This window comes from Pseudophryne corroboree, chromosome 2, assembly GCF_028390025.1.
Source record: "Pseudophryne corroboree isolate aPseCor3 chromosome 2, aPseCor3.hap2, whole genome shotgun sequence".
In the NCBI taxonomy this organism is placed as follows: domain Eukaryota; kingdom Metazoa; phylum Chordata; class Amphibia; order Anura; family Myobatrachidae; genus Pseudophryne; species Pseudophryne corroboree.
The window spans coordinates 681,068,051-681,082,094 of NC_086445.1; the positions used below are offsets into that span (position 1 = coordinate 681,068,051).

The 14,044-nt window shown below is 47.3% G+C and overlaps 1 long non-coding RNA gene across 1 annotated transcript; it reads left to right on the forward strand.

Annotated features, from left to right (window-relative positions):
• The first annotated feature begins 12,056 nt into the window (after positions 1-12,056).
• Positions 12,057-13,539, forward strand: LOC135051076 (uncharacterized). The gene is made up of 4 exons (XR_010242023.1): positions 12,057-12,388; positions 12,496-12,554; positions 12,686-12,860; positions 13,331-13,539. It is a non-coding gene; the product is annotated as an uncharacterized LOC135051076 (long non-coding RNA).
• Positions 13,540-14,044: the final 505 nt, after the last annotated feature.

Sequence of the window (14,044 nt, forward strand, 5' to 3'; positions counted from 1 at the left end):
AGAGGAGGGAACACATAAACTGACCGGTACACCCACGGTGTCACTAGAGCGTCCACAGCTATCTCCTGAGGGTCTCTTGACCTGGCGCAATACTTCTCTAGTTTTTTGTTTAGGCGGGACGCCATCATGTCCACCTGTGGACGACCCCATTGATTTACAATCATTTGGAAGACTTCTGGATGAAGTCCCCACTCTCCCGGGTGGAGGTCGTGCCTGCTGAGAAAGTCTGCTTCCCAGTTGTCCACTCCCGGGATGAACACTGCTGACAGTGCTAGTACATGATTCTCCGCCCATCGGAGAATTTTTGTGGCTTCTGCCATCGCCGTCCTGCTTCTTGTGCCGCCCTGTCGATTCACATGGGCGACTGCCGTGATGTTGTCTGACTGGATCAGCACCGGCTGGTGTAGGAGCAGGGATTTTGCTTGACTTAGGGCATTGTAAATGGCCCTTAGTTCCAGAATATTTATGTGAAGAGCAGTCTCCTGACTTGACCATAGTCCTTGGAAATTTCTTCCCTTTGTGACTGCCCCCCAGCCTTGTAGGCTGGCATCCGTGGTCACCAGGACCCAGTCCTGTATGCCGAATCTGCGGCCCTCCAGAAGATGAGCACTGTGCAGCCACCACAGAAGAGACACCCTGGTTCGTGGAGACAGGGTTATTAAACGATGCATCTGAAGATGCGATCCGACCACTTGTCCAACAGGTCCCACTGAAAAATCCTGGCATGGAACCTGCCGAATGGAATTGCTTCGTAAGAAGCTACCATCTTTCCCAGGACCCGCGTGCAGTGATGCACCGATACCTGTTTTGGTTTTAGGAGGTCTCTGACTAGAGAAGACAACTCCCTGGCTTTCTCCTCCGGGAGAAACACTTTTTTCTGGGCCGTGTCCAGAATCATTCCCAGGAACATTAGACGTGTCGTGGGGACCAGCTGTGACTTTGGGATATTCAGAATCCAGCCGTGCTGGCTCAGCACTTCCTGAGATAGTGCTACTCCCACTAACAACTGTTCTTTGGATCGTGCCTTTATTAGGAGATCGTCCAAGTATGGGATAATTAAAACTCCCTTTTTTCGAAGGAGTATCATCATTTCCGCCATAACCTTGGTAAATACCCTCGGTGCCGTGGAGAGTCCAAACGGCAGCATCTGGAATTGGTAATGGCAGTCCTGTACCACAAATCTGAGGTACTCCTGGTGAGAATTGTAAATGGGGACATGCAGGTAAGCATCCTTGATGTCCAGGGATACCATGTAATCCCCCTCGTCCAGGCTTGCAATAACCGCCCTGAGCGATTCCATCTTGAACTTGAATTTTTTTATGTATGTGTTCAAGGATTTCAAATTTAAAATGGGTCTCACCGGTTTCGGCACCACAAATAGTGTGGAATAGTAACCCCGGCCTTGTTGAAGTAGGGGCACCCTGACTATCACCTGCTGGGAATACAGCTTGTGAATCGCTGCTAGCACCGCCTCCCTGTCTGAGGGAGCAATCGGCAAGGCGGATTTTAGGAAACGGCGGGGTGGAGTCGCCTCGAATTCCAGCCTGTATCCCTGAGATACTATTTGAAGGATCCAGGGATCCACCTGTGAGCAGGCCCACTGATCTCATTATCCTCCTCAAACATGTCGACACAGCCGTACCGACACACTCCACACACACAGGGAATGCTCAAATAGAGGACAGGACCCACAAAAGCCCTTTGGGGGGACAGAGTAAGAGTATGCCAGCACACACCAGAGCGCTATATATATACAGGGACTAACTGAGTTATGTCCCTAATAGCTGCTTTTTATATAATATACTGTATACAGTGCCAATTTTAATGCCCCCCCTCTCTTTTCCCTCTTACTGTACTGTAGAATTGCAGGGAAGAGCCAGGGAGCTTCCTTCCAGCCGAGCTGTGAGGGAAAAATGGCGCCAGTGTGCTGAGGAGATAGGCTCCGCCCCTTTTTCGCGGCCTATTCTCCCGCTTTTTATGGGATTCTGGCAGGGGTATTTACCTCATATATAGCCCCAGGGGCTATATATTGAGGTATTTTAGCCAGCCAAGGTGTTTTTATTGCTGCCTCAGGGCGCCCCCCCCCAGCGCCCTGCACCCTCAGTGACCGGAGTGTGAAGTGTGTATGAGGAGCAATGGCGCACAGCTGCAGTGATGTGCGCTACCTTGGTGAAGACAGGATGTCTTCATGCCGCCGATTTTCCGGACCATCTTCTTGCTTCTGGCTCTGTAAGGGGGACGGCGGCGCGGCTCCGGGACCGAACATCAAGGCTGGGCCTGCGGTCGATCCCTCTGGAGCTAATGGTGTCCAGTAGCCTAAGAAGCCCAATCCGGCTGCAAGCAGGCGAGTTCGCTTCTTTTCCCCTTAGTCCCTCGCTGCAGTGAGCCTGTTGCCAGCAGGTCTCACTGAAAATAACAAATTCTAAGACTATAACTTTCTAAGAGCTCAGGAGAGCCCCTAGTGTGCATCCAACCTCGGCCGGGCACGAAATCTAACTGAGGCTTGGAGGAGGGTCATAGTGGGAGGAGCCAGTGCACACCAGGTAGTCTAAGATCTTTCTAGAGTGCCCAGCCTCCTTCGGAGCCCGCTATTCCCCATGGTCCTTACGGAGTTCCCAGCATCCACTAGGACGTTAGAGAAATGATACATTATCAGTCAAAAATGATGCTGCAGCAAGTCCTTGAAGACCCAAGTCACTGAAGATAGTGTTTTTTTTACTCTCCACACCCTTTTCTTGCTTGTCCAGATTCCATTGACATTCTAATCTACCTCTCTTATCTTTTAACATGGCTTTTGTCCATCACCCTGTCTATAAGTCTTCCACAATCAAAATGTCTGTCATTTGCCTATTTCATACTAGGCTGCTATACCTTAAAATATCCTTGATCCTTTACCCATGGCTCTTTCTTCTGTTTATGCAATCTTCCATTAGTTCTTTTTTTTTTTTTGTAATCACAGGTCTGGTGTCCCGGATATAACTCTCTGCTCCCCTGGTATAGTTGCTGGATCCTGACATTATACCCATCACTCCCCTGCTGTTGCTACAGTCATCCCGTGGGAGGATCCCAACATTATACCCATCACCCCCCTGCTGTGGCTGCAGGATTCCAACATTATACCGATGTGGAGGTGTGTGCGGGGACACACAGGGTCACTAGTTACTTGATGTCACTAGTTATAGAAGGAGGCACACAGGGTCATTAGTTACATGAGGGGGCACACAGGGTTACTAGTTATATGGGGGATACACAGGGTCACTAGTTACATGAAGGGGCCCATAGGGTCACTAGTTACATAAGGGGGCACTCACTAGTTACATAAGGGGGCACACAGGGTCACCACTAGTTATATGTGGATACACAGGGACAGTTGTTATATGAAGGGGCACACAGGGTCAGTAGTTATATGGGACATACACGGGGTCACTAGTTATATGGGGGACATACCGGTCACTAGGTATATGGGGGGGGACATGGTCACTAATTATAGGGGGGCAAACACAGGGTCACTAGTTATATGGGGGACACAGGGTCACTAGTTATATGGGGGGGGGCAGGGTCACTATTTATATGAGGGGACACACAAGGTTACTCTGTATAGAAGGAGGCACACGGTCACTAGTTATATCAAAATAAAATAGCAGCAGACAGACATACAGCAATTGGCAGTTACTACAGAGAAGTCAGTTGACTGTATGTCATATTTGGGCACATACAGGACAATATAGCATGCCATGGATGTATATATATAATATAATGTTAAATGGAGGTGATATGTGGTAAAATAATGTAAACTGGTGTAGCATATTATTTACTGCAATCACTCATGGATACTGGGGGCATTATGATGATAAACTCTCCTCATGCTGGTGTGTCCTTATCCCTCTAACCCTGATCCCAATACTGTGCCCTCATCCCACAACACTCTTTCCAATATTGTACCCTTATCCCCTAACCCTGCCACCAATGCTGTAACCTTACCCAGGGGTGGATTGGAATGGAAAACTAGCCTGAATAAATGATGGAAGCATCCCTAATGGGAGCGGGGTTTGTTGCGGGGGTGGGGTCTGTTGAGGGGGCAGGATTCGTCCTCAGGGTCTGATTCTGAGGTGGACACAGTTGTGGCCCTCCTTGCGTATTTCGCAGCAGTTGCCTCTGTGACTTTATGCTAATGATTCTACATGATGCTACAATGCAGTTCCATCTGTGTATCCAATTATGCAAGGACTGAGATGCCCACAGTCAGTGTCTACAGATGCTGCAATCATGCTTGTGTGTCTTTAGATGCGACCATGGGTCGCACCATTGAAACTTTAATCAGCCCTATGCTACAGCAATTCAACGTCTCTATATGCAACCACCAGTGGTGCAAGTAGAAAAAATGTCTTTTAGGTACTGTGTGCACGCGCCGAAGGTGCGCGTGCCAAAAATGGGTGTGACCAAATGCCACATGGGGCGTGGTCAATGAAAATGGGGGCGTGATACACATATGAGGGAGGGGCAGATACACATATGACCCCAATAGTGCAAGATACACGTTGCCCCAGAGTGCCAGATATACATTGCACCACAGTGCCAGATACACATTGCCTCACTGTGCCAGATACACATTGCCTCACTGTGCCAGATACACATTGCCTCACTGTGCCAGATACACATTGCCTCACAGTGCCAGATACACATTGCCCCCAGAGTGCCAGATATACATTGCCTCACAGTGCCAGATACACATTGCCCCACAGTGCCAGATACACATTGCCCCACAGTGCCAGATACACATTGCCCCCAGAGTGCCAGATATACATTGCCTCACAGTGCCAGATACACATTGCCCCACAGTGCCAGATACACATTGCCCCACAGTGCCAGATACACATTGCCTCACAGTGCCAGATATACACAAATGTCCCCAGAGTGCCAGATATACATTGCCTCAAAGTGCCAGATACACATTGCCCCACAGTGCCAGATACACATTGCCCCACAGTGCCAGATACACATTGCCTCACAGAGCCAGATATACACAAATGCCCCCAGAGTGCCACATATACATTGCCTCACAGTGCCAGATACACATTGCCTCACAGTGCCAGATACACATTGCCCCACAGTGCCAGATACACAAATGCCCCCAGAGTGCCAGATATACATTGCCTCACAGTGGCAGATACACAAATGCCCCCACTGTGTCAGATATACATTGCCCCCCAGTGCCAGATACACATGTCCCCCCAGTGCCAGATATGCCCCCAGTGCCAGATACAGAAATGCCCCCACAGTGCCATATATGCCCCCAGTGCCAGATATGCCCCCAGTACCAGATACAGAAATGCCCCCCCCCAGTGCCAGATATGCCCCCCAGTGCCAGATACAGAAATGCCCCCACAGTGCCAGATATGCTCCCAGTGCCAGATATACCCCAGTTCCAGATACACATGTCCCCACAGTGCCAGATATGCCCCCAGTGCCAGATACACATGTCCCCCCATGCCAGATATGCCCCCAGTGTCAGATACAGAAATGCCCCAACAGTGCCAGATATGCCCCCAGTGCCAGATACACATGTCCCCCCAGTGCCAGATATGCCCCCAGTGCCAGATACAGAAATGCCCCCACAGTGCCAGATATGCTCCCAGTGCCAGATATGCCCACAGTGCCAGATACACATGTCCCCGCAGTGCCAGATATGCCCCCAGTGCCAGATACACATGTCCCCTAGTGCCAGATATGCCCCCAGTGCCAGATACAGAAATGCCCCCACAGTGGCAGATATGCCTCCAGTGGCAGATATGCCCCCAGTGCCAGATACAGAAATGCCCCCACAGTCCCAGATATGCCCCCATTGCCAGATATGCCCCCAGTGCCAGGTACACATGCTCCCCAGTGCCAGATACAGAAATGCCCCCACAGTGCCAGATATACCCCCAGTACCAGATACACATGTCCCCCCAGTGCCAGATATGTCCCCAGTGCCAGATACAAAAATGCCCCCGCAGTGCCAGATACACATGTCCCCACCAGTGCCAAATATGCCCCCAGTGCCTGATACACATGTCCCCACCAGTGCCAAATATGCCCCCAGTGCCAGATACACATGTCCCCCCAGTGCCAGATATGCCCCCAGTGCCAGGTACACATGCCCCCCTTCCCCTGCTGCTCCCCGCTGCTGCTGTCTTGATCCTGTGTGTGAAGGGAGGAGAGTGCAGCCTGTGCCTCTCCTGCCCCTCAGTCTCCGGCGGCGGTGCGGGTGTCTACCTTTAATTCAGCGCCGATCCGTGAGCCAATCAAAGCCTGCGGTCCGGCAGCCAATCAAGAGCCTTGGCTGCCGGACCGCGAGCCCTGATTGGCTCACGGGCCAGCGCTGAATTGAAGGTAGACACTGAGGGGAGGAGAGGCGCACGCTGAGCTCTCCTCCCCTCAAGCAGCAGCGGCGGTGAGCAGCAGCGGAGGAAGGGATGGAGGGAGCGGCGGTGTACCCATGGCTAAATTCTTAAGGGTACGCCGTATCCACCCATACCCGCCCACTTGCACCGCTGACAACCACGATCAGCAACACGCACACACACTATGGGGTAAGTCTGAATTACTATACGCAGTGCGCACCCGCGGTGGGCGCACTGGGCATGTGCAGCCAGTGAGATACGAAAGCATCCCACTGGTGCGATAGCCTCTGCCTGTCAATCATCATGGGGCAGGAGGGTGTGTGCCAATGGCATTAGAACGCCGTTGGCGGGGCACGGTCTGGCCACTGGGGGGCGGACTAGCCCTGTGATGGGTGTACCCCCACATGTCAGAGTACATGATCATAGATATGCTAAAGTTAGCACTTCTACGATCAACTCTGAATTACCCCCTATGTTACATCTGGATCTGGTTAGCCAACCCCCTGTAACCACACAGGAATGCCCAACACATTTCTAATACATTTCTTGGTGGATGCGTCTGACTCTGTCTGTACTGTAACTCTGTACAAACACCATTGTGGTGAATGCATGCACAGTGCAACTCTGATGCAAGTGCAGATGAAAAGCAATGGCCCTCATTCCGAGTTGATCGCTAGCTGCTTTCGTTCGCAGCGCGGCGATTAGTTGAAAAAGCGGCATTTCTGCGCATGCGTACGGGCCGCAGTACGCACTCGCGAACTACTTTCACACAAAACTATGCAGTTTTACACAAGGGTGAGCGACGCTTTTCTGTCGCTCTGTTGATCGGTGAGTGATTGACAGGAAGTGGGTGTTTCTGGGAGGTAACTGGCCGTTTTCAGGGAGTGTGCTAAAAAATGCAGGCGTGACAGGTAAAAACGCAGGTGTGCCTGGGGAAACGGGAGTGGCTGGCCGAACGCAGGGCGTGTTTGTGACGTCAAAGCAGGAACTAAACTGACTGAAGTGATCGCAAGGTAGGAGTAGGTTTGGAGCTGCTCAGAAACTGCATGAACATTTTTACGAGCAGTTCTGATAACCTTTCAGTCGAAATTCTGCTAAGCTAAGATACACTCCCAGAGGGCGGCGGCCTAGCGTTTGCACTGCTGTTAAAAGCAGCTAGCGAGCGATCAACTCGGAATGAGGGCCTATGTACAAAACACATTGGGTCCCACAGGAAAAAACAGACATTGGCCCCCACATAAAACAAGAAAACAAATTGGCCCCCAAAGGAGGAAAAAAACAAATGTATAATATTGCTTTTGCTATTACAACTTACTTCAAATTTCCACTGCTGTTTGAAAGTCCCAGTGACACCAAGAGGTTTTAGAATTCTTGGCTGTAACATTTATATATTGATTTCTTTATTAACATTTATGCAGCACTAGCATATTCCATTGCACTTTCTTTTTAAAGTCAGGCATGGGCGTATTGAGAACTGGAAGGGCCCTGAAACATTTTGTAGAAGTGGCCTCACATGGGCAGCACCAGAGGTACATTGTGGTAGAAGGACATTATTATGTGAATGTGTATACGTCCACCCTTACTAGGGGGACGTGCAGTAAGGTAAATGGCTCAGGAGGCACTGGCTAGTACTAGAGTCAGATTTACACACAATATATGAGCACAAGGGACCATGTGGGCATTATACACATGTGCAGCAGTAAATGCTGCTAGAAATTTGGTGAGTTTGGATCACATATGTGCGGAAAAGATAGGCGCCATAGATTTTTTTTAGTACAGAGCTTTGGCTAGAAAAATGATTACAATAATAATAATATTAAATTTCTATCGGTCTAGTTACTGCATACTTCCATGCATTCTCAAGCACTCCACCTACGAAATAATTGAGATGGGGACCAAATTGCTGAATAACCAATAGGTCAGCTTTTTATTTAAAATTATTAAATGGGTATGGTGGCCAGGGACGGCTTATTTGAATGATGCATGTGTAATAACAAATCATGTATAACAAACAACTCCACCAGGAAGAGTGCCCAAGCTCCAGCCCGACCTCCTGTCGCCCTCCTTTTTGGAACAACTGTGGGCAGGGTGGTGGCCTTCTGCCTACGCCACCCTGCCCCAACTTTGGGTGCATGCCAATGTACCAACTCGTAGAGAAAGGGGGGGGGGGCGACCTGGCCAGGGGGTGGCCCACACCTCTACAGGGATCTCACTCCTCCACCATTGACCACCACAAGGCACCCCAGGGCTTAATAGACTTGGTGACAAAAAAAAAAAGACCCATAGGCCATCCAAGCTGCCACCTACCGACAAACTGACACTCAGCTATCGGGATGGGAGGGTGTGTCAAAGTCTACCAGCGAAGAGGTAGTTAGGATCATTAGTCCCCCTGACCAATAGGACACCTACCTGTCACGTCTTCACATATGAGACCTGATAGGCCCACTGCCTCACCTGGCATCTCAAGCCACACCCACCTGATGTGCATATACTAGGCAGCCACCAAGAGCTACCTAGAACTTTATGTCACTTTGTCCATATAAAATATCCTCCATTACCTTAAACCTCTATTGGCCTAATGCCTGCATACTTCCATGCATTCTCAAGCATTCTACCTACAAAATACTTGAGACAGACCACCAAATTGCCGAATAGCCAATAGGTCACCTAATTTTTTTTAAAAATTATTAAATGGGTATGGTGGCTAGGAAAGGGACGGCCTATATGACTGATGCATGTGTAATAACAAACCATGTACAACAAACAACTCAACCGGGAGGACGGCCCAAGCTCCAGCCCGACCTCCTATGCAACTCCAAAAGGAGGGACAACTGCGGGCAGAGTGGTGGCCTTCTGCCTATGCCACCCTTGCAGAGAAAGGGGAGCCCGCCTCACCTGGTAGTGCCCCCCATCCCTATGGGAATCTCGCTCCTCCACTATTGACCACCACAAGGCACCCCAAGGCATAATAGACTTGGTCACAAAAACAACTCATAAGCCATTCCACCCACCAAAGGTTCCCAGAACCCTGCCACCATACCACAACTCAGACCTTCTACTACTACCTAGTCCCTGAGCCAAATCTACACTCTTCATTCTGTCTGAGATCTACACTCTTCAGTCTGGCTTAGAGCTAGGCTGCCAAGCCTGAATGGCCTCAACAAAACATGAATATGGTATTCCCCTGCTCAGAATGATGGACCCCATCTGACATGAACAGGGAAGGATCCGTAATAACTAGGTGAGGATGCTTCACCACAAAGCCTTCTCCCAACTACGGAGTTCACCCGGCGCCGGATCAGTTCAATAGCGGTCGGGCAAATGGCACGATGCCAATCCAGCCTCTGGACGATTTTTGACCACCCGATTCAAATAAATGGAAATCACCCTGCCATGCTGGGCATCTCTCGCCTAATGGTGGTATGTATGTCGAGGGAGGACCTTGACGTCAAGTCATTTCCCCCTAGATGGACCATAACCCAAAGAGGGCATTTATGATGGTAGACCATTTCCCAGAAGATCTTTAGGAATTTGGCCCAGTTGAGTCCCCTGTGACCAATCCAGCGGACCATTCAAAAGTTGGGGCAGCTCCCAAAGTCAATCCCAGATGGAGACTAGGGGGGATATCCAATTAGGCCCGATAAGTGTTTTTCTCCCGAGTTCTGGCTGTCACGTGGTACATTTTTCGGGTGCTATCTTTTCAACATATCCTTTTATACACTTTCCGCCACATTTCTAACCAAATTTTTTTAGCTTGTTTTTCTATCTCCCGAAAAAGTTTCACAATGGAAAAGTATACCGTTATCGCAAAAATGGTATCTAATTAGAGGCGAATGATAAGTTTTCGGACGAATTAGCCTGTTTTTCCCACGTAATGATTTCACCTACTCAGACATGAGAAATTTGGTGGGAATGTTTTAATTTTGTTTCTATTCTTATGTCATTTCAAAGGTTGAATTTTTTTATGGCAGTACCTGTTTTTTTTTTTTTTCTTAATCCCTGAAGTATGTATTTTTTATGATATTTTAAAATTAATATTATACTGTAAAATCCCATAATGCTTTGAGATCCTGCTGACAGGATGACACCTTCCTGACAGTCAGGATATTGTCACTCCTTCATGGGACTGGGAGAAAGCACACAGCATTTTACAGTCTGCTGGTTCTTGTTGGGTTTTTTTTAAACAATTTGCGTTTTTTTATATAACCTGCTTTTTATATAGCTGTCTACAAGCATGGAGCCTTTCACTGATGACATTTGGATGCTAATGATCCACACTAGTGTGGCTACACAGCAGGTCATGGCAGATGAAAAAAGTGATGAGGTAAATGTTCCATGTGGTGATTCAGTTCGTGTTTGCATTCCACGTCCACGCCATTATCGTACTAGGCGTGTGCTGGAGGGTCTCCCTGAGACGGAGGTGATACAACTGTATCGCCTATCCCCTCGGGCGATCTATTCGCTGTACGAGCTGTTGGAGCCGGACCTGGAACCTCGGGTGCCCACTAATCATGCTGTAAGTGGGATGAGCAAACTACTGTTTGCTCTTCATTTTTTGGCGTCAGGCACTTTTCAGCCAACATTGTCCCAAACAGTCGGTGTTGCGCAATCGTCTTTTTCGCGGATTTTAACACAGGTCCTCAAGGCATTCCGAAAATTGACGACCCAGTTTATCAAATTTCCAGTAACGGACAGTGAAAGATCTGAGACAAAATTGGCCTTTTACCAAAAAAATAGGTTTCCCAATATGCTGGGCGCAATTGACTGTACCCATGTGGCACTCGCACCACCCAGGGATTCGGAGGAATGTTTTCGAAATCGAAAGCACTTTCATTCGATGAACGTTCAGATGGTTTGCGATGCCAAGATGATGATCACCAATCTCCTTGTGGGTTTTCCTGGGTCGGCCCACGACTCCTTTATTCTAAGTCAGTCTGGCTCGTGATTTTGAATCCGGCAAGATCCCAGATGGCTGGCTGTTGGGTAAGATTTTTTTTTTCCTATTTCCGGATTTTAAAAAAATAACTTACTAATTTTTTGTATTTTATTTTTTCTAGGTGATTGTGGTTATCCAAACAAATTTTGGCTACTGACCCCATTATCCGATCCGGAAGGCAATGCTCAGAAAAAGTACCAAGCAGCACACATAGCATCAAGGGGTATTATAGAGAAAACCTTCGGTGTGCTTAAATCCCGCATCCGGTGCATAGACCAATCCGGGGGTGAGCTGCAATATTCCCCGTCAAAGGTTTGCGACATTGTGAATGCATGCTGCATCCTGCATAATATATGTGTCGCCCACCGTTTGCCAGAGAATATAGATCCTGGTGTTTGGCCTGATTCGGACATTTGCTTAGCATTGCCGGAAGGTATGAATGGAGGAGCTCGTTCCCGTTGCCGGGATCAATGTCAAATCCTAATTCAGTCAGTGTTTTCTGGTAAGTTGTTATGTATTAACAAATTTATATTTACGTTTTTGTTTTTTGATATTAGCTTGTATAACCTATATTTCTATTTTGCAGAATGACCTTTTTTGGATTGGTCGTTGTCCAGTTTCTTTTGGCTGGATTTTTGTACCTTTGTTTCGTTCTGCAGTTATGGGTTCCAGTTGTTTGTATACAATATTTTATTTATGGTTATTTGTATTACAATGGTCCCTTTTTTGTCAATGTGTCTATGTGGTTATTATGCTCTCTCTTTTCTCTTTTCTGTGTTTTATATATGTATAATATAGATTAGTGTGTGTGTGTGTGTGTGTGTGTGTGTGTGTGTGTGTATAGTCAATTGAATGTTATGCTGTTTGTTTTTGTAAATAGTATTGAGCACTCACTTGTTATAATATAAAATGTATAGTTCTTTTTTCAGGTACGTTACATTAAATTTGCAAGTTGGATTAGGGTTCTTCCATGACTTTTTCTACAGATTTTTTTATGTGCTGGATGTTTTGACTTAAGCACAGTTTATTGATGGGTTTATATAATAATACCTTCCTCTGCCTTTGACTGGTGAGTGTCTAGTTAAATGTGTACTGGGATGTGTTTTCTGTTAAACTAGAAATGTTTTTCAATTATATCTTTTTAAATCCCTTTTATGTCAAAATTCCTGATTTAAGGCTGACTGTCCGGCCTTCATTTCCAGCCTTTGGTGTCACTCCTGGTCTGTCCCTTGTTGGTGAGTATCCCATTGGCAGTGGGGTTCTCCGGCGGAGCTGTGGTGTGTGGGTGGGTGTGCTTGCTGTACAAGCTAACTTAAATGTTTAACCTTTCTCCTACCTTTGTCATGCGTGTGTGTCCCCTGCACAGGTGTACCCCTATACTGGCTTATCCTCCTGGGCTGTCGAGCCAATGTCTTCCCTTCCACACCGCCTTCCTGACTGGACATGCAGAAGGGTCCTGATCCTAAGCTGACTCACCTGGATCCATGCTGTCCGGCCTTCATTTCCAGCCTTTGGTGTCACTCCTGGTCTGTCCCTTGTTGGTGAGTATGCCATTGGTATTGGTGGGTGGGGGGGGGGGGGGGGTGGACTGCGGGGGACAGGCCGTTAAAGATTGGGTATCTTCCACAGATATCAAGTGCTTGTTACAACCCACCCTTAACTATTGTAATCCAATATAAAAATCGGAAGTAGGATTGGTGACAGAGTGGATAAATAAAAATTTCATATTACTCTTTCTGCTTTTTTTATGTATCACTTCTAAACCTTTACTATATTCCGTGGCATATATGGTGACGTTATATTTACAATTTTTCTAAAATGTCTGTGTATTTAAAATAAGACCCTCAAAAGAATGCATTCAGACTGCATTAAAAATGACTTGGACAATAATGAGTACCTGTACAGAGGCTGTTATGAATATGTGCCTTATAATGTGTTCTACTCTAGAATGTATATTCATTGCCTTTACAAAAGTGAAACTAATTAAACTTTATATTATTTAACTCAACAGTATCTGGAAAAGGAGAGCCGCAACTTTACAAAGATGTGTTTACCGTGGCCATTCTATTGCTGGACTGTCCCCTTCAAATACACATTTTACTGCATTAATAGTTATCAGCTGTCTACTTTGATAAAGAAATAAAACAGTTTTGGGAATCCAAAGGGATTTTTATTTGCCAAAAACCTTTTCAAAATACTTTTTTTTTTTAATGCAAACTAAACAGCAAAAATACTTCAGCACTAAGTGCAATTAAACTGTTTTTCAAACTCCAGAAATATGGTTTATGTTAATATTTTTCAACTTGTTCAGTGGTGATTTATATTGTTCCTGTAAAAAAAGAGAAAATAAATTTTTAGTACAACATTCCTTGGTTTTTTTTTGCAATGTCAATGAACTTGTTGACTGCTGCCACTACCACCACATATACCCAGGCCTAACCAGGTAGCCCACCACACATACCCAGGCCTAACCAGGTAGTCCACCACACATACCCAGGCCTAACCAGGTAGTACACCACACATACCCAGGCATAACCAGGTAGCCCACCACACATACCCAGGCTTAACCAGGTAGCCCACCACACATACCCAGGTGTAACCAGGTAGCCCACCACACATACCCAGGCGTAACCAGGTAGCCCACCACTCATACCCAGGCGTAATCAGGTAGCCCACCACACATACCCAGGCTTAACCAGGTAGCCCACCACACATACCCAGGCAT